At 41.7% G+C, this 19,614-nt stretch overlaps 1 protein-coding gene across 1 annotated transcript in view; it reads left to right on the top strand.

Moving 5' to 3' along the window:
• Positions 1-579: 579 nt before the first annotated feature.
• NCOA2 (nuclear receptor coactivator 2) overlaps positions 580-19,614 on the top strand; it is a 165,630-nt gene continuing 146,595 nt past the window's right edge. Inside the window, exons 1-2 of the mRNA XM_048507426.1 lie at positions 580-815; positions 12,181-12,260. The gene's annotated coding sequence lies outside the window, so the exon portion shown is untranslated. The remainder of the gene's footprint in view (positions 816-12,180; positions 12,261-19,614) is intronic.

Raw genomic sequence — 19,614 nt, 5'->3', positions numbered from 1 at the left:
TATTCTGACGTCAAATGATAGATCTCAGTGAGGGCCATTCCAAACAGGTCTACTCAGAATCCTTTCAGTGGTGCTTACTCCCACAAAAGTATTCCTAAGATTGCATTCTAGAAAATGGCAGAGTATTTAATCACCAAGACTTTCCAGAGTTCATTCGTGTAAAAACACACTTGCAATTCTGAAGTTAAGAAATGACAATGCTGCTTACTTCCACAAAAGCATTCCTAAGACTGCATTCCATAGACTGGCACCGTATTTAATCACCAAGACTTTCCACTGTTTATTTGTGTAAAAATTAGGAAACGACACCCCCCACCCCCGCGATAGTAGACTGATTTCTTGCTCTTTGTTAAACGGCGGTGGATTTTCCACCGGCTTCATAGTGAGACGCTCAGCTAGGTTAGCTTTTCTCCGCCTGACGAGGGGAGCCTTTGCAGCCAGAGGCCGGCCAAGAAGTTTCCTTTTCACTGAGGGGCGCAGGAGTCGCCGCTCACCGTGCGCCGCCGCCTCTCTCTTTCCCTCGCGAGGCCACTTTTGCGCCTGGCGAGGGCAGGGAGTGGCGGCGGCGGCGGCGTCGCTGCCTCTGCGCCTCGGCCCTCCCCGTCCCTCCTCTCTGGCTGGGTAGCAGCGCGGGGAGGAGGAGGAGAAGGAGAAGGAGGAGGGCGAGAGCTGTGGGAGGGTCTCCATTGAAATAAACAAGCAGCCAGTTATTAAAACGGGAACATGGCGGCCGCGGAAGACTCGGCGGCTCCAGCTTCCTCTTACAAAGCGAAGGTCAGCGCTGGCGACAGGAGCCGGAGACGCGACTGACCTCGGTAAAAGAAGGCGCCCGCGTCCCCCTTCCCTGCCTCGCTAGGAGGCCTCGCTCAGCAGGCCGGGAGGGAGGAGGAGAGGGGTCCCTCCCCGGGAGTATGTTGTATAATCTGGGTGGTGTGTAGTGCTGCTGCTGGGGATGGCCGGTGGGAGCCGATGCTTCGGGAGCCACACAGGCGAGCCAAAAAAAGGGGGTGGCGACTTGGCCCGCTCTGCCTCCCCCCACTACTCTCCCCAAGTTGTGGCTTCCCCCCCTCTTTCAGGAGTGGGACCGGGGGTGGGGGGAGATGTCAGCCAGCCAGTGTGAGCGCTCACTGTTCTTTTATGACTGGTGGGTGTGTGGTTGTTTAATGGGGATACGCGGGGGTGCGTGGAGAGAGATTATCTCCTGCGTAAAGTTGTCCCCTTTCCCCTTCAAGGGGGCGGCTGGCCCCGCGGGGTGAGAGAGCAGCCTGGAAAGGAAAGAGAGAGGAAAAAGAAAGGGGGTCATGAACGTTGTTGGCGGGGAAGTGGAAGGGGGTATTAATGGCGAAGGCTGGCCGCCGTTCCTCCCCCCCCCCCCCGTGTCTCAATAGGGAGGAGGACTTCAGGGTGGCAGCTGCGTGGCTGACAATGAGAATCCGGGGCGGGGGGGGGGAGAGAAGAGAGAGGGTCTCTCTCTCCCAAGGCAAGAAGAAGGGTGTTGGGCTTCCTCTGGGGATAGGCTGGTGACACCCCAGCGAGCGTGAGAGGAATGATGATCCCACGAAGGAGAGAGGAGAGGCGGCGCTCGGGATGTCTCCTCGATGACAATCGCCTCCCAAATCGGGCCCGGGTGGCGACGGCGGAGGCTGGTCTCGGCCTTTTAATCTTTCTTTTCTTTTTTTTTCTTTCGCGCCCGCCGAATGGGCTTTAACTTATCTTAACTTTGGTCCGCTGCGGGCCGACCCTCGAAGTTCCCCTTCGTGGAACCCCACTAGGCCCTGCCTGCCTGCCTGCCCGCCCGCCCGCCGCTGGGTGCGAGCACAGCCCGGGGAGCCGCATTGCTGTTGCGTGCGCCCGGCTGGGTGGGTGGGGGCAGGGTACGGCGGCGGCGGCCCCAGTGGCGCCGTAGCTGTCTTGCGGGGCTCGCTTGGCTGGTGCCCGGCTTTCAGGAGCGGCGGTCTGTGGGTTTGCAGCGCGCCCCTGCTCCCGCGGCTCCAGCGTTGCAGCCTCTTCCTTTTAACTCCTCGGGGGCTGCGTGGATGAGATCGATTGAACTCTTTCTGTGCGGAGGAGAAGGGAGGGAGAGACTCCACCTTCCCTGTCTGCATAGGACTCCTTTTTGTTTCATGTGGGGCTCGGGTATGGCTTGAAGGGAGTGGGGAAGAAGAGCCTAATTCCCTTCTCCCTCCCTCCCTCCCTCTATTGTATATGGCGAATGACATACTCCTCCCTTCCCCAGTGTGCGTCTAATCCCCTCTCCACCTGCTCCCTGAGCTATCCTTGTGCAGGGGAGGGTGCCTGCCGAGTGTGTATCAAACACAAACAGCCGTCTTCTTCTCCCGGGTCTCTTCACCTACCAGAGGTTCCTGCTTGCGGTTGCACGGGAGGTGTTTTCATCTCGACGCCCGTGATTTCTGTCGTGCACAGTGATGGCGTTTGCTTTTCTTTATGGGCAGACGCTCTTGTGTTCACGGCTCTGCCGACAGTACTGTTGCAAAGGTATCCAGGGTTATTGGTTGTCTTGGCAACTTTGACTTTGTTCATGTAATATGCATTTTCATCTAGACCGTTCTTCCATATGCTCTGCAATCGATCTAGTGCCGCGGGTTCGTTGAGCGAACTCTTAAAGTGAGAATAAATACATAAAATATTTAAATAAGAAGAAAGAGAGGAGAGGGGATGGACCTAACTGGTTTGATTGCCTTCTGATCATTTTTAGAGACCAAAATTTTGAAAACCAGCCTTACCTTCTGGGAAGTATATTGATATGCTCAAGCAGCCAACTTTTGAACATGTTCATGGTGGATACAAATATCCATCCGAAGATGTGTGGAAAGTTGTTGGCTTTAACAAGCCAGTTAAACAATTCTCTTGTCTCACCAGGGGACCCTGAGAAATGTAGTTCTTTAAAACAAGTTATAAATTCTTAGCCTCTTCAGATATCTGTTTCTTTGGGGAGAAAGTATGACATTGAAACTGCTATCAACCAGTGTATGTGTGTAGTAATAAGTAAAGATACATTGATAATTTGAATAGATAAAAACCCTTTGCTTTCCATTGAAGGCTGTCTACCTAGTCCTAGGACAACAGCTCTTTGAGGGCTATCTTTTTGGTGTATAAACTGATAGCAGTGATTTTAGATTGTTGAGAAAATGACTAGTATACAATGCACAGTTGCATCAGAGTGTGCTTTGACCCTTTTGTACAATTGCAGAATTTACCACAACAATGAGAAGATCTTGTTAGTAAGGAAAAGATAACATTCAGTAGCAGAAAGGTAATTTCTTAACTTTTTAAAAAGCAATTTTTGGTGACAGTTTCAAATTGAAGAATTTGAGTCTGACAGCTGAATTTTTGGCAAGCCAAATGAGAGTGGCTTTATTGTTGGCAAAGAGAGGCAAGCTGAAACTTTATTAAAGGCTCTCTGAGTTTTTGAAATCTAGCATTGTTGGTTGCTTATACTTTAGATACTTGTGATAGTAACCACACTATTCCACTGAGTACTGTTTGCTTTAGAAACAGTTGCTCTTCAACCATTGTAGCACAACTAGATTTTTTGAAAAAAATTATGACACACACAGACAGCCCTGCACAGAAATGTTTAGGTATTATGTGAGTGTTTTTCTCTGAGTAGTTTGAAATGCTCTCTTGAAAGAAAATACTGCTTTCCACAATCTTTGATTATTTAATTTAAATTCTGAATAATTATCCTGATACTTGAACGCTGAATGTGTGATGAACGGATAGTGTTTTTCTATTGGGATATTTATGGGGACAGCATGTTTGTTTGCAAACAAGTTCTGTTGTAGAAAAATTGAATGCACCTAGGTAGACTATTACAGTCAATTCAGAATAGTCTTATCTTGTATGCTATATTATAAAAGGTATATGAAAACATCAAGGTATGTTATATTATAAAAGGTATATGAAAACATCAGGGCATTTATTAGGTGAAATATGCTTAAATGGCCTGAGTTGACTTTTACTGCATTTTACTTCATAATAGGAATCAGCCTGCCCATCTGCAAAGAGTACAGGTTGCTCTGTAGGAATAGCAAAGTCATTCAGAAAGACAGCTGCTACTACAATGCTTAGTGTTTTCTGCTCTCTCCTTTTGTTGATGATGTCACTGACATGTTGGCATAAGCTGAATTCCCTATGCTAAACTGATACTCAAGCAGGGTGGATACAGCTAAGACATTTTAAATATCTGAGCTGTATCTGAGAAAAACAAGATAATTCTTAAGCATTTTCTAATTAATATGTTGTACAGTGAATAACAATGACCTGAGCTGTACACAAAGATTTTGTTTTATATAGTTTTATTCCAGACACTGAGAATTTAGCATAACAAAACCTAAAATCTGATTGTATACTTGGCAAGTTCATTGTGTTCCTTTAGTTATACTTGTATTAAAGAGAGTTGCTAGTAATATATGATAAAATTATTTCCCTGCATTTCTTTTTGAAGGATTAAAGTCTAGATGTTTTGCTTCAGATCACAAATTTTTCTATTGCAATGGAATTAAGTGGTATTAAGCAGTGAAGATCACTGATCTAATTGTCCCTTCTGCGTATCTGTGCATATGCTACAAAAGGCTTCCCTCATCGGTCTCACACTATACAATAATTAAATTGCAAATGATTATTATGTACCCTCACATTTTTAATGAGGCTAGAAAGGCGGCAAACCACTATTTCGTTCTCTTCAGACATTCTCTGAAAATATCCTTTTGGATAGTGTACATTTTAGATAGTGGTGGGGGCGGGAAAAAACTGGTTGAACATATGGAGATAACCAGAAAGATGTTCACCATCAGCTGTGGTTCTATTGTGTGCATTCAGATATGAACTGAACTGTTTTTCCTCTTGGGGATTTTGGTCTCATAGAGGAATTTTTGTTTGGTTACTTCAAGATGCAATGATAATAGAGCTTAAAGCAGTAAACTAACAATGCACCCATGTGATATTAATTTTCTAAAACGTTACTACATTATTGAGTCAGTGCAAGTGGATTTCTTAGCAGTTATAGTTCCCCATATAAAATTAGCTATTAATATGAGTAAATGTGATATTTCTTATTGGCTTTGTGTTAGCAGTAGTTATTTTATTAATGGCTTATTAGCAAAATATCCATTACACAAACACATTGTGAGCTAAAGAGTCAGTAGCTTAATGTTTCAGATTACATGGTGAATTTCATGTAAAATGTGTCATGTTCGAAGTTTGGAATATGATTTGGGGTGGTGGGTACGGGAACCTAAGTTTGAATGTTTAGTTTTGATTTTTTCCCCCATACAACATTGGTTTTGAACACACACATTGTGACAAATGGCTATTCAAGTGGGTAATGTTTTTTTTTAATTAAAAAGATCTCAGAAGCTAAGCAGGGTTGGCCTTGTTAGTATTTGGATAGGCAATTTTCAAGGGACACTATAGAGTCATGATGCAGAGGTGTGCAATGCCAAACAACCTTCGAACATCTCGCCTTGAAAACCCTCCCCATAAGGTAGCTGTGACTCGGTGGCACAAAGAGGGAGAGCGAGAAATGGAAATGCAGCTTTCTAGAGCCTGTCATAATGAGTGGAACTGAAAACATTTGTGAACTGTGAGATCTGCAGGTCCTCAGTGATGTAATTAGGACATGTTTCTTTGAGCTGTCACAATAGCTGGATCATGTTTTGGTATACTTGGGTGTGAAACATAGCAACTAACCTGTACCCTGCAAAAGAGACAGTGAGACTCTTCAGTTTACAGGTTTTCCTTTTCCTTATAAATCTGGGATCAAGATACTTTCTAAAGTTCATGCATTTATCATTGTGTTCCACTGACATCAATGAAAATGTTGTCTTTGGGATAGCAGCCACATCTTTGATTTAGTGCTGTTAATCTATCACCTGCTAGGAGGTAAACCTATTTAGCTTGTCAGGTACATTTAACTCATTGTTGATGACATTTAAGGTGCTCATTCTGTAGATGGATAGAAGAGTGACCTTGAAAGTGCCAAACTGATGAAAAACTTTAGAAGATGGTTTCGTTTGAAAAATATTAATTGTGTCTGGGCTCTAGTACTGATAGGTTTCTTTGTTATGAAGAAATCACTTGCTAAGATTGTAGAGGTAAAATTTCATTTGTTTTCTGCCATACTTTTATTTTCTTCATCTTTCATTTTCTGTTTGCATCATACTTTCATATTCAATTGTAATTTTAAGCGTGTGTGTGTTTAAAGTTCTGTCAAGTTGCAGCTGACTTGTGATTCCAGCAAGAGACGTTCAAAGCATATGAGGAGCAGAGGTGGTTTGTCATTGCCTTCCTCTACAAAGTCTTCCTTGGAGGTCTCCCTTCCAAGTACTGATCCTACTTAGTTTCTGAGATCTGAGGAGATTGGGCTGCCATATTGACTTCCTTCTCCAATGGGGTATCTAGATAAGAGGAAAGATTCATATAACACTAGTTCCAAAGCCTAGTTTTTAGTCTGTTGGACATATTTGCCAAGAGCAAACTCTTGCAAGCAATCTACAATGAAGCTTGTGGCCATGTTTCCCCAATTGTAGCACCATTGCCTTTTCTGGTATAAAATCTTCAATCTAGATATGCAGCCTTTCTTGATTATCTTGTGATTTTTCAAACAATTCCAAGTTAGCGTACCTACTTGCTACTCAGGTTCTGTAGGGCAGACATGTGTATGCCTTTTTTTGTGTGATGGAGAGAAGGGTGATATGCATAGCAGCTGTTTAGAACCTCTCCATTTGCCTGACTTCTGATTTCAAAGTATTAACATTTGATGTTTCACTGGTGCAAATGACACATGTGAGAACTGGAAATATGTATGTAGCGTATTATAATAGCAGGAAATCTTCTTGGCAGAACCAGAAAATCCCAACTAAATATTAATTTCTGGTACTTAAAAACTATGTAACGTTTACTCTACCATGTACAAGGTTGGTGCTTAACATTGTTTTTTAAAAGGTCTTAACATGAGAGATTTTAAAGTCCTAACATCTGACACTTCAGCTTGTGTGGACCTGAAAGTTCATAAGCATACACAAACTTGCAAGTTGCTCTTATTTCACACCTTCATTCCGAGTCTGAAATCTTCCTAACGTAGTGTTTGTAATGTTTTTTCTTTCCTGATTTTGTCCCTTCTTCTTTTGATCTACAATGAATTAGTTAGCTAATTTGATTTACTTTAAGCTGTGTGTTCATATGTGTGAATGACAAGCACAAAGCATGTTGTTATCTAGCCAACATTTAAAAATCCATCTTGTGGAGAAAATTCCTGCATAGGTTAATGAATATTATTATATTTGAGAAAACTTCAGATAAACAGGTATTGGTCAGCTGTAGACTTGTGTCCAATTAGTCTTCTAAAGAAAAAATATTGAAAAAGTAGTGGCAGAACAACTCCAGATTTACTTGGATGTCATATCTGCCTTTGACCCTTTTCAGTTAGGCTTGGTTTTGGGGAAGAGATAGTTTTAATAGCGATGGTAGATAATCTTTATACTTTCGTGGATAAGGAAATTCATCCTTATTTGAATAGCTGCTTCTATTCAATCTTTTGGCTACTTTCAGCACTACAAATCATGGCTTACTGCTGAAGCATTTAAATGAAGAACCAGGAGGAGGTAGAGCACTGGTAGGTCTTTTGTTGCATGATGTACTCAAAATGTTTCTGTGGGGAATGCAACACCAGGTCTATGGAATCTTTAGTGGGGGATCCTGCATGGTATAGTGGCCCCATCGTGTTGGGGAATATCTGTGTGAGACTCTGGAACAAAGATCAAACATAATTTTGGCGTGGAGTGTGTTCAATATGATACCACATTGACTATATCATAGAGATCTGCCATCTCTGTGCTGAGCCTGAATGTAGTGATCAAGTGGCTGAGGAAGAATAAACTGTAAGATGGAGAAACAGCTGCCTCCTGTTAATTTTTTACAATGTCATTGAAGGACTTTGTGAAAAACTTGCATGTCTTATTAGATACAAGACTCTTGGGAGAAAAGTAAGTAAACATGGTGGGAAATGCCCTTAGTTTGGAATTTGTCCATGTTAGTGCAGAAAATTGATCTGACTATGAAGAAGAAGAAGAAGAAGAAGAAGAAGAGTTTGGATTTATATCCCCCCTTTCTCTCCTGTAGGAGACTCAAAGGGGCTTACAATCTCCTTGCCCTTCCCCCCTCACAACAAACACCCTGTGAGGTAGGTGGGGCTGAGAGAGCTCCGAGAAGCTGTGACTAGCCCAAGGTCACCCAGCTGGCGTGTGTGGGAGTGTACAGGCTAATCTGAATTTCCCAGTTAAGCCTCCACAGCTCAGGTGGCAGAGCTGGGAATCAAACCCGGTTCCTCCAGATTAGATACACGAGCTCTTAACCTCCTACGCCACTGCTGCTCCTATGCTGATCCATGTTGTTGTAATATGCTGGATTACTGTAACACACTGTACAGGGAACTACCATTGAAGACTGTTCAGAAACTTTAGCAGCTGCAATACTCTGCAGCCTATTTATTATTGGGGGCTGCCTGTCAAGATCATACTATGTTGGTCTTCAAATCTCTTCACTGGCTGCCTACTGTTTCAAGGTCCAATTTAAGGTCTGGTGTTTACCATTAAAGCCTTTCATGATTTGGGGTCAGTCACACACAGCCTAACCTACCGAACAGGGGTTTTGTGAGAATTAAATGGAGAAGAAAAGAACAGTTGAAACTGCTTTGAATCCCTGTTGGGGAGAAAGACTGGTGAGGACCTGGAAAACTGGAATCCTTGTAGCAGGTAGCTGCAAAGTTCAAAACATGATCCAGTTTGTAGGAAATGTTGAGGCAGCAGAGGTTGGAGGTCAACTGAAACATTGTATCTGGGACTCCTGTGACCACAAATGGGTTCTTTATCCTGTCAAATTTGTGCTGTTCTCCCGCATGAGACTGGAGTGCAGGAGGACCTTGAGCTTCCAGGCATCGGCTCTTCCACCAAGTGCAAAGTTCAGTTTTTCTCCTCCTATATCTTTATTTCATTTTATTCAGGAGCAATTTTGAGATAGGTTGGTCTTGGATTTTTAAAGCTTACAATGATGGTGAACCTCACTGTCACCCCCTCCCAGTGCCATATACCTGCAAAGCTTCAGTTGAGTGCTGCCTGGCATCAATGGTACACCCTTCCCCATGCCCTCCTAGCAGAGCAGTTGGTCAGTGGCTGGCTTAGGGGTATTTCAATTGACCGACTTTACCTGCCCATCTCAAGTTCTAAAATTCTATTATATTTTTATTTTAAGACTTCAGAAATAATTAAAGACAAGTTTTTATTCATTCACTTAATTTTCTAATAAACAACCCTAACTTCACAAGTGTCATTAGCATGTGGTCTACCAAAACTTGGAGTAAATCTACCCTGGCTTCAAACTTGGTTGGCACTACTGCTGTCTTCATCCGTTCAATCTCATTTAGGACCTTACCAGCCCACTCTAACTTGGTTTCTTTAAATAAGTGTAAGCTCCCTAATATATTATGAAGCAGTCAAGAAATTAATATTTTCACAGCTAACTAGAGATAGCCCCCCCCCAATTCCTTCTAGAGATTTGGCACTCTTGAGTTTGTTTGTTTGTTATGAGGGAAACTTGGGGGTTGGTTATTCAATGATATCTTGAATGGAATCTGCTGTTAGGGACATTCCAGGATTCATGAAGCCACAAGCTTCAGGGCCACAGGGGTACTTCTTGTCTTGAGAAGTCATTCTGAGGAATCTTCTGCTATGTTAAGGTGGGCTGTGGCAGATCTTGACACCCACCTTGGGGCCTGATTGTGTCAGGAAAAAGGCAAGATATATAAATATCCCAAACAATATTGGTATTCAGTGCTAGTTGCAAAATGACACTATTGTAGTGTTATGTGATCACTTTTGTGGATGTAAGGGGACAGATATTTTATCAATTGATTAAGTGTACAGTGACTGCTACCACTACAATTACTTTCACTTACTTTTCATGTCTATTATTAATGAAACATCTGATTGGGTGCCTGCAATTTGCCTCTGGAAGTCTTGTATTAAGTCAAGACTTCCCCTGTTAAACTGGTGCTAGTGGCTGCTTGGAATTCTCGTCCCATTGTATTTTTGTTTTTGGCAGAACTCTGAGTCCTGTAGAATTTTTGATTAAGTTGTTCAGTCCTCATGGCTTGGTCAGAAGAAGTGTCTATAATAATGTGACAGAAAACTGAGGTGGCAGACAAGACTGTCCTACACTAGATTGCAGGTGAAGGATCATATGTTTACAAGTTTCCCTACATTAAGAAGGTGATGGAACTGATGTGATGCGTCCATTCTACCTCCGCATTCTGCTGCTTGTACAGACTTGATCTTTTGAAAATAGACAGCATGTGTGTTGGTAAAAGTTCTGAACACATGCTCATTGGGGACCCGGGGGCGAGGGGGTAGAATGGACTATGCTATTGGAGGCTGCAGGTAATAAAATCCATCTCTGAGTGTTCCTTTGCATAATTCTTTCATGCATAATATTTCCAGGCAAACCAGCTCAGCAGGCAGAAGATCCACTTCCTTACTGGGTTGATTTTCTTTTCTTTTTTGCAGAGAGTGTTTAATACAAGAGATTATATTCAAATATGAGCCTTTATCTGAAGAGGTGCAGTTCATTCTGCCAATCCAGGTGATAACCATCTTGGTCCCCAGCATATAAATTCTTTGGGCTTTAATCCCACAGAAGAATAAGCCACTCTGACTTTATAGGGACTTGCTGAATAAATATGCACGAGGGTCAGATGACATAGTCAATCATTCTCTTACTATATTCTGTTTGTGATATTACTTTTATTATGCGGTATGGCAAATAATTTACTAGGAAGCTATTTTAGCTGTCACTGATGCTAAAAAATAAGATGAAAGTAAGCAATTTTGGTTTCTTATATAATAATTATCTGAATATTAAATGACTTTCTGGGTGGACTTGTATGAAGAATGTCTCTTAATTTTGGTTTTTATGTATTTAGATTCTTTTAATGGCTACTGTACAATGATATTAATTTGGATTGATTGAGGTAGATGGAGATTGGAGACATCATGGTGTAGTAGATCTGGTCCTACAAATGTTCAAGAAGGTAGAGCTAGGAGATGAATAGTATAGTTATAGCTGTGGATCATACCTGTCTGTGGTTTCTCACATCTTGATGAACTACTGAGTGAATGACCAAAACTCAGCTGAGTTCTGAGCAATTTCCTGGTGGTGGTTAAAGGAAGTTCAGGTTGCTGTTGTAGGAAGACTTTTTTAAGTTGTAGTGCCCATGATATGGGAATGCCTCTCATCTGTTGCTGGGTGTGTTAATTTTTTGACGCTAGATTAAAAACATTTGTTTCATCAGCGCTTTTGTTAATATACTGCTAGATGTTCATTACTTTGTAGTTGAATAGCTACAATATTTCTTTTGCTAACCATTCAATTATTTCATAAAGGCTTATATATTTGGGTTAACATGTGTTTATTGCTTGTACTTTGTTTAGTGTTGAAAATACTGCTCTTATGTATGTTATATTTTGATTAGTTTGTTGTCTTATAGTTGTTGATGTAGGATGGGTTTTAATTGGTATCAATCTTGTATCTGTACTGGTTTATGTTGTAAGTCACCTCAGGTAGACATTTTGTAAGTTCAAAATGCTTTATGTAACTACTTCAATTAGATTGAAACTTTCAGTAATGGAGGATGATCATTGTTATCACCAGGTTACCGGTGAGGGGCTGAGAAAGAGAACTTGCCTAAAGCCACTTTTCGAGTTTATATCTGGGCTGATGCTTGAGTGGATTTTCTGCTTAGATCTTAACATCTATGCTTATATCTTGCTAAGTGAAAAATAATATTGAACGGCTTAGGACCAGGAAAAATATACCTCCAAGTTATTCTCTTGTATAGCTTTTTTCTCTTGAGTTGTATTTGAAAGAAACAAATTTATGATGTGAAAGAAGCAGTTTATTTTAATAAAAATGCTGAGGAAAAAAATGTGTAGTGAGGAAGCCTAATTTGAACATAGAATGCAATATCCAAATATTTTGTATATAAATAGAATTATTTAGAAATGTGTAGTGAAAAAGAAAGTCTTGTTACATAACAGAGTTGGAAATAATTAGATGGTGGTGTTTCCATAATGTTTTAAAGTAATGTTTGTACATTTTTTGTTACAGCTGGCTTGAGATGCATGTGAATAGTGAAGCTTTCAGACACATAACTTGTAGTACTGATTTGACTGCCTCACTGAATCTTGGTAAGTTATATTCAAATAATGCAGGTTTAATAATGCTATAAATAAAAGCATGGTTTGCCGTTTGCGTGTTGCACAAATCTAAGATTGTGGTTCTCTCGTCATACTAGGTCCTCTCTAATTGAAATGTGCCCAACTTGTTGGCTAATGTTACACCAAAGCATAAGAATTAGGACTAGATTGAGCTGTTGCAGCATATTACTGTCTTTGTTCAGTACCAGTGTGCTATTACACAGATACACTCATTATGTCAGGACGCTAAAGTCAGGCATTGCCACATGAATTGCATTTTCATTTTTGTGACAGTAAAACATGTTTTGGCCTGAATTCCAAATACAGCAGCTGCCCCCGCCCCCCAATTTTGCATGGCCAACTACTTTTGAAAATGAGAGGGATCTCTAACAAGGTTTATAATGAGGTACTTGGCTTTTGCTAATCCAAGCAATAACCATGTCAGATTTCACTGGGCATACTCATTGGAGATAGCCCTTCAGAGCAAATTATCATTAAGTGTTCAAGGCTGTTTTTGTGTGTTGTGTCTCAAAACTTTGACATTTCATTTTTACGTTATGTTTCCTTATCTGTAAGTACAGACCCACTGAAATTTTCCCATGATGACCATCAAAGATAGAGTTTAGAACTGAAAAGCAAAAAAGCATAAAGATGACAAGTCATAAAATAATATTCTGAATCTTTTCTTTCAAGTTCCTTTTGTATTGAAATTCAAGAACTTAGATTCAAACACTGCAAGTACAGCTTTGTCCGGAACTGACACTTGCTGACCCCACCCCAATCCCTGCCTGCTTGGTGGCCAGCTGCAGCTCCACTGTAGTTCCTGGCACTTGAGTTAGGGGAGGTGTGCCAGCAACAGGCTGCCCTGGTGTGTCTGAGCAGCAGCTGTTGGGAGCATAGCTGGCTTGGGCCTCTCTCAGGAACCCTGGGCAGGTGGTAGATTTTGCTGCAGCAGAAAACTGGGGAGGTCTCCCATGAGCTGGGGAGGTCTGTGACAGCCTAGCCAGAAGTCAGTGTGAGTTAGGAGGTGGCCCTAATGGGTTCTTATCTGGGGACCTCCTTCCAGAGGTTGTTGAAGTAGCAGAGACTGGCAGAACAGCGGAAAGGGACTGGGAGAACTATCAGCCAAGCAAGGACTGTGGGGGTGAACCCAGGGATGACCAGGGGTGGAAGCCAGCGACTGGCAGCCCAGTCTGAAGGCAGCCCAGGAACAACAGGCAGGCAGGCGATCTGTGAGCTAGTGCAGGCCCTTAAGTTCAATAGACACTTTCCATTGGCTCTCCACCCTGGGTGGGAGGGAGAAACCAGAAATGGAAAAACATGGGAAGGTCCAGTTAAGATGATGATGAGAAATTATGAAGGTGAGGCACCACCTATACTAGGGATTGGCCAAGGTGCCAGCAAGGGTGGGACCTAATTCAGGATTGAGCGGTGGCTGGGAAAGGGTAGAGGCAAGGGTGTTTGAAAGGAGGTTCCCAGTGATGGCCGAGGACATGAAGCAGGCTCATCTCAAGGTTATGGGGGAAGAGAGGAATAAGGTGAAGCAACCCCCTCTGGTTCCCATTGTGAGGCCTAGGGAAGCCTTATGGCAAGATGGCTGGAGGCAGCTGGTTGAGGCTGGGCAGGAGGAGTGCCACAGAATAGCCAATTTTAGTTTCCTGCTTTCCTCAGTTGTCTTTAATTCCTTGGGCCCCCTGAAAACTTTGTCTTGTGCTTCAAGAAACTCTTAGGAATTATGTGATATGTGACAAAAAAGAACAGCCCTTCAGTTTATGTGGGGCAGGTTTCAGTCTAAGCCAATGGAAGTAAGGCAGGAAAGTTTGGGAGAAAATATCATAAAGCATTTCATTTTGCTTGAATGCTTATTTGTATTCTGTGGCACAAGAGCTGTGGAACAGGGAATAATTATGTTCTCCAAAATAATGAGCCACTTAAGTCTTAAAGTAATTGGATCTGCTGGTCTTGATTTGTTTCTTCCCCCCCCCCCCCCCCGGTAACTAAGAATTTCCCTACATACGTGAAGATGGATATAGTCACTTGTGAAGTGATAAAGATCAAGTCATATCTTGTCATTCATTCTGGTGTCTTATTTTCAGAAAACTTGCTTACGGAAAAAATGCATCAATTTAAATCAAGGCAATTTTAAAGATTGATTTAGTAGATTGATCTAAAAATGAAACTCTCCATGTTGCAAATCATGCATTTTATTAAAAAAATGTAATATGCAAATTGGTAGCTCTTGCAGTTAAAAAATGGGTTGGATCTCAAGACTCACAAGCAGAATTCCAGTATTGAAGGGGACATAACCATTTTCTTTCTACTTCAATAGAAGTACCATTTCATACATGGGAAAGGAGACTGGGAATCCATCCCATTTGTTCTGCATCTAAATAAAATCTGGATATGATATAATGAAATATAATCCGAATCTTCTAATCATGTATTTGGATTATAAAATTCATACTTTGCAGAAATAAGTACATTTATGACTAATTGTGTCATATTTTTATTATAATCTTCAGAGTAAAATATTTTTCTTTATGTAGAAAATCAAATATTAATTCATCGTGTTTATATGTAGATCATGAATTGTTAGTTGTCATCCAGGAATGTTACTATGGAGAGCCAGCATGGTGTAGTGGTTAGGAGTGGTAGACTCTAATCTGGAGAACCAGGTTTGATTTCCCGCTCCTCCATGTGAGTGGTGGACTCTAATCTTGGAAACTGGATTTGTTTCCCCACTTCTCCACCTGAAGCCTTCTGGGTGGCCTTGGGCTAGTCCAGTGGCCAGCAGGGCCAATTGGGAATTGTAGTCCATAATATCTGGAGTGCCAAAGGTTTGCCACCATGGGGCTAGACAGAATTCTCTAGCCCCACCTACCTCACAAGGTGTCTGTTGTGGAGAGGAAAGGATGGAGCTTGTAAGCCTTTAAGACTTCTTACATGGGAAAAAGGAGGGGTATACACCCAACCTTAATTCTTCTTCATATTCCCTTACATTGTTTCATGAACATTTCTGTTAGAAAAATGACTTACATAAGGAACTCAACACAAACAGCTTGCTTGCACAGTTGGTTTTTGTTACTGGAATTGGTGGTATCCTTTTCAAAATGCGATACTTTTATGTCGGATAATCATAGAGGCTGGGATGATATGTAAAAGGTAGTTTGGGACTTCCCTCTCCTTGAGCTGCTGGTGAGGATGGCCTTGGTTAAGATAACTGACAGTCTGGTCTGAAGATTCAGTTCTACTTGGTGAAAACTTTTGTCAGTTTCTTCCTTGAGCATGAAGTCGGTTCACAGTGTAATCAAAATGAGGAGAACTTCTGCTATAAAACTATGTATAACAGTCACTTAAACGAAAGGCAAATGTGAATTTTGGATTTAAATTAGGCCAGTGGGAACGTGTAAAGGCTCCAGGTTTCAAAATGCAGCGTTGTTCTACTGAGGATTTTATTGATGAACATGAACAATGAATTGTTCTGCTCAGTCTTATAAAGGTGGATTCAGTGTGGATTTGTTCACTTTCATCCATGCACTATCAATATTTTTCCTGCAGTAAGACGCAAAATGGAGGTAGCAAAGTAAAAGTGTCTGGAATTCTGAAATAGCAATATATAGCTTTTGTTAAAATAAATTAATTAAAAGGTGCAAGGGATGATTGCATACCTGCAAAATACTGTACTGCAAAACCTTGGAGGATCTTGCTCAGGAACAGTGTGAGAGACTTCTGTCCAGTACTGTAGCTGGAAGGATTGCATTACCTGAGCGAAAAGTAAACTTTGTGGCAGACCCTATACCTTTTTCAGGATAAAGATGATATCAGATTTGAGAATTCATCTGCTATTTCCTGGACTGTCTTTGTTCTAGAATGCTTCATTTGGGTTCTGGTACCTACCTAGTTCTGTTTGGTTATGATTCCTTTCCTTCCTGCCTGCCTTCCATTCATTCATATAAATGATAAAGATTTTCAAGTACCAAGGTACTACCAGTAGCTGCTTCAGCATTTGATTGTGTGGTAAAATTTATATATATGATTTGACTTTTACATTATGAACTGTAGGTTCTTTCAATAGTATGTTCATGTAACAAATTGCTCAGTTTGAATAACAGAAGAATATGATGCTTGCTGAAAAGTAGAACAACTGCAACTTATTTTTTAACAATCAAATCTGCTCAAAATGGTCTGTTCTGCAGAGGAAGAAACCAACATATTTTTCCTAAAGAACAGGTCTTGCTTAATCCTTTATTCAAATTCATATTTTTTTAATTAATGTGCATTTACGTTATGTCATGTAAAGGTGGTTGCTTGCTATTTACATGGCCTTTATACTGTACGAAAACTTCCAGCCATTGTTTGTGCAGCCCTTGCAAGTATGCATTTTGGCATAAACTTCAGTTCAATATGTGCATGTCAGCACTTGTTCACACTCATGCTGTAACTGCTGAATATGCATTTACAGAAGGTATTGATGAATGTGCCAACAGGTAGCTTTGTTCGTTTTTAAGGTGCCGCAGAATTGTGTGTTTTTGTTTCTGGGTGGTTGTTGTTGTTGTTGTTGGGGTCTTTTTTTTTTTGCTATAATAGACCAGTCCAGAGAACCAAATATTTTTTTGTGGTCAATAGAGCACAAATACCTTGCCCTGTTCAGTTCAGACTTGCACATGACTTTCTCTAGAGTATGAGCTAACAGCATGAGCTTTTGTGGGCTGGAGCCACCTCTATTAGCTTGAATTTTTAAGGAGTTATTTTGTTGGAAAATGTTTTGGTTGGATTTTTTTAAAATTGTTTTTAATTGGGCCATTGACATTAAGTACAATAATGGGTTTTTGTATGTACAGATGTGCAGCTGAAAGGATTGTTATTGTCATTTGTGGCAGATCAGTGCTTTAAAATCAGATTGATGTTGTAATATCCGTTGCAGCCCAGGGATGCTACTTGGATAAAGAGCTGGACACTTGCATCTTCAGCAGTGACTTGATTCTTCCCACTCCTCCGGTGGGGTCCGATGTTAGCCGTACTGAGGATAGTGAAAGATCAACCCAACCGACTGCCTGATTGTACATAGTGCTAATTAAATACAGAACCTGATAGGGATGCTGATCCTTGGATGAATGCCAGTAGGTTTGACTTGGCTTTCAGAAATTTAATTTTCAGTTTCTGGTTATCTAGAATCTTGTTAAAAGATCTAGATGCACTTCTGTATAACTATGCAGCTGACTTTGCTATTTTTCAGTTGCTGCTAAGATACTCTGAAATCTTAACTGATAACCTTTATACTATATATGATCTTGAAAGTATGGGTAGGCATATTTTTATTCATTTGGTACTGTGTTAGAGAATTATGGGCAACATTTCTGAATGCTCCAGTCTGTATTGTAAAGGTCCTGCCATTCCCAGTATTTCTTCTGAATGCTGATCAGAAAGTTATGAACATAAATCACCAATCTAGTGAGATGAAATTATAGTGAGATGAAATTATTCCTCTCAATCTAGTGAGAGGAAAGTGTTTTTTCATTCTTTAGTGTGTGTTATGTGGAGTTGTCAACTTTCAGATGGGACCTGGAGGTCTCCCAGAATTCTGTCTGCTCTCCAACTGATAGAGTTCAATTCCCCTGGAGGAAATTATAGTTTTGGAAGGTGGACTTTATGGCATTGTATTCCACTGAGATTTCTCCTGTCCACAAACCACTCACACACTAGGCTCCATGCCCAGATCTTCTCATCCCAGAGCTGATCATCCTAGCATTAAACCATACTTGCACACAGTTTCCTGTTTTTCTGTGGCTGGTGCATACACATGCTATTTTCACAAGATGCAGTGGCAATATGTAGAGCTAGCAACAGTTGCTGGGCTGATGATATATTTAATTTCGTGCTAGCACTGAACAGAAACAACAGATATACCATGAAGACATACAAGCCATATGTGAGACGTAGTTTTGAGCACTTGGCTGATCCTAATGTCTGATGTTAGTCTGTTGCAGAGAATAAAATACAAGTCCAGTGGCACTTAAAAGGGTTACAGGCAATGCTCCCTGTAAACCGCATGGCTATGTAGCCACACAAAGACCATATTAGTGTCACACAGTATTGGTGGCCACCGGCAGGTGGCTCTGTTCTGTGCAGAGATAGGGAACTTCCATGCAGTTTACTGTGGGCATTAGAGGGGCCATTGGTTACAAGCAACGATCAGGCTGGTATGGGGGAGGTCTTACAAAGGGAGCACAGTTGGAAAGATAACCCAGTGAAGAGAAATCATTCCAAGTAGAGTGGATGAGGTCCATTCCTAATTGTAGAAGGTGAGAAGAGTAGGATTAACATAAAATATAATCAAGGGCTGTTTATGCATGGGCAGAAAACAGCATCTAGGGATGGTAAAAACAGCAGCGCCGTGCTCGCCCCCCCCCCCATGGCGCGAAAACGCTGCTTTCAAAACTCACTCAATGAGCGAGTTTTTTGAAAAGCAGTGTCTTCCACCCAGTGCCAAGCAAATGGCATCAGGTGGAAGGCGGCTTTTTCCCTGTGCCACTTCCTCCCCCCCCCCTTACCTTCTCTTGGCTGCTGTTGCTGTAGAGAGGCCAGGGGACACACCTCCTGGCCTCTGTCCCTGGAGGCATCACCGTGGCTGCGGGGAGGGGGTGTCCCCTGGCCTCTCTACAGTGACGGCAGCCCAGAGGAGGTAAAAGGGGGAAAAAGCGGTGTGCCCAGTGCGAAGGCGACCCCATGGGCTGCTGGGGCATCAGGGCTGTTTGCAGAACGGCGTACAAATGGCCCTGGGGGTTGCACCTACTGCAACTATGTTAGTGCCCCTCACTCACTCGCCTAGGCAGAAACAGCCAAGGAAGGGCACTGTGTAAAGGGTTGGTCACACTGAGCTACTAACATCTATAGAGAGTTAAAAACTAAAGTCTAGGTGAGAGATAGTAGTGATGAATTAGGATTCTCTTGATGGATAACTAATTCTTCACTTTCAGGTTAGATTAGTTCTTTGTAGCCTTTTTGTAGGAGAACTTTTATATCACTAACAGTGTGGCTCAGGAGATTAAAAGATTTACCACTCATTTCTGAATACTTTGCCTTTTTTAATGTGAGATTTGAGTCTGTTTATTCTCTTTTTGTGGGTATTGTCTTGTTCATAAGAGATACAGATCAGAATAGCAGTGTTAACAGATAATGGCATATACTATGTTTGTGGGTATGTCCAAGATGATACAGCTCATGTAATTAGGTCCTGTAATAGTATTGCCTGAGTGAATATGGAGACAAAGTTGGCATATATTTTGTTGCATGGTTTGGTTCCTGCATTTCTATTTTAGATTGGGATTTTGGGGGCGGGGGGATG

Source organism: Sphaerodactylus townsendi, linkage group LG09 (genome assembly GCF_021028975.2).
Source record: "Sphaerodactylus townsendi isolate TG3544 linkage group LG09, MPM_Stown_v2.3, whole genome shotgun sequence".
NCBI classification, from domain to species: Eukaryota; Metazoa; Chordata; class Lepidosauria; order Squamata; family Sphaerodactylidae; genus Sphaerodactylus; species Sphaerodactylus townsendi.
The sequence above is the reverse complement of the archived record's forward strand: the minus strand, read 5'-3'. Positions and strand labels throughout refer to the sequence as shown.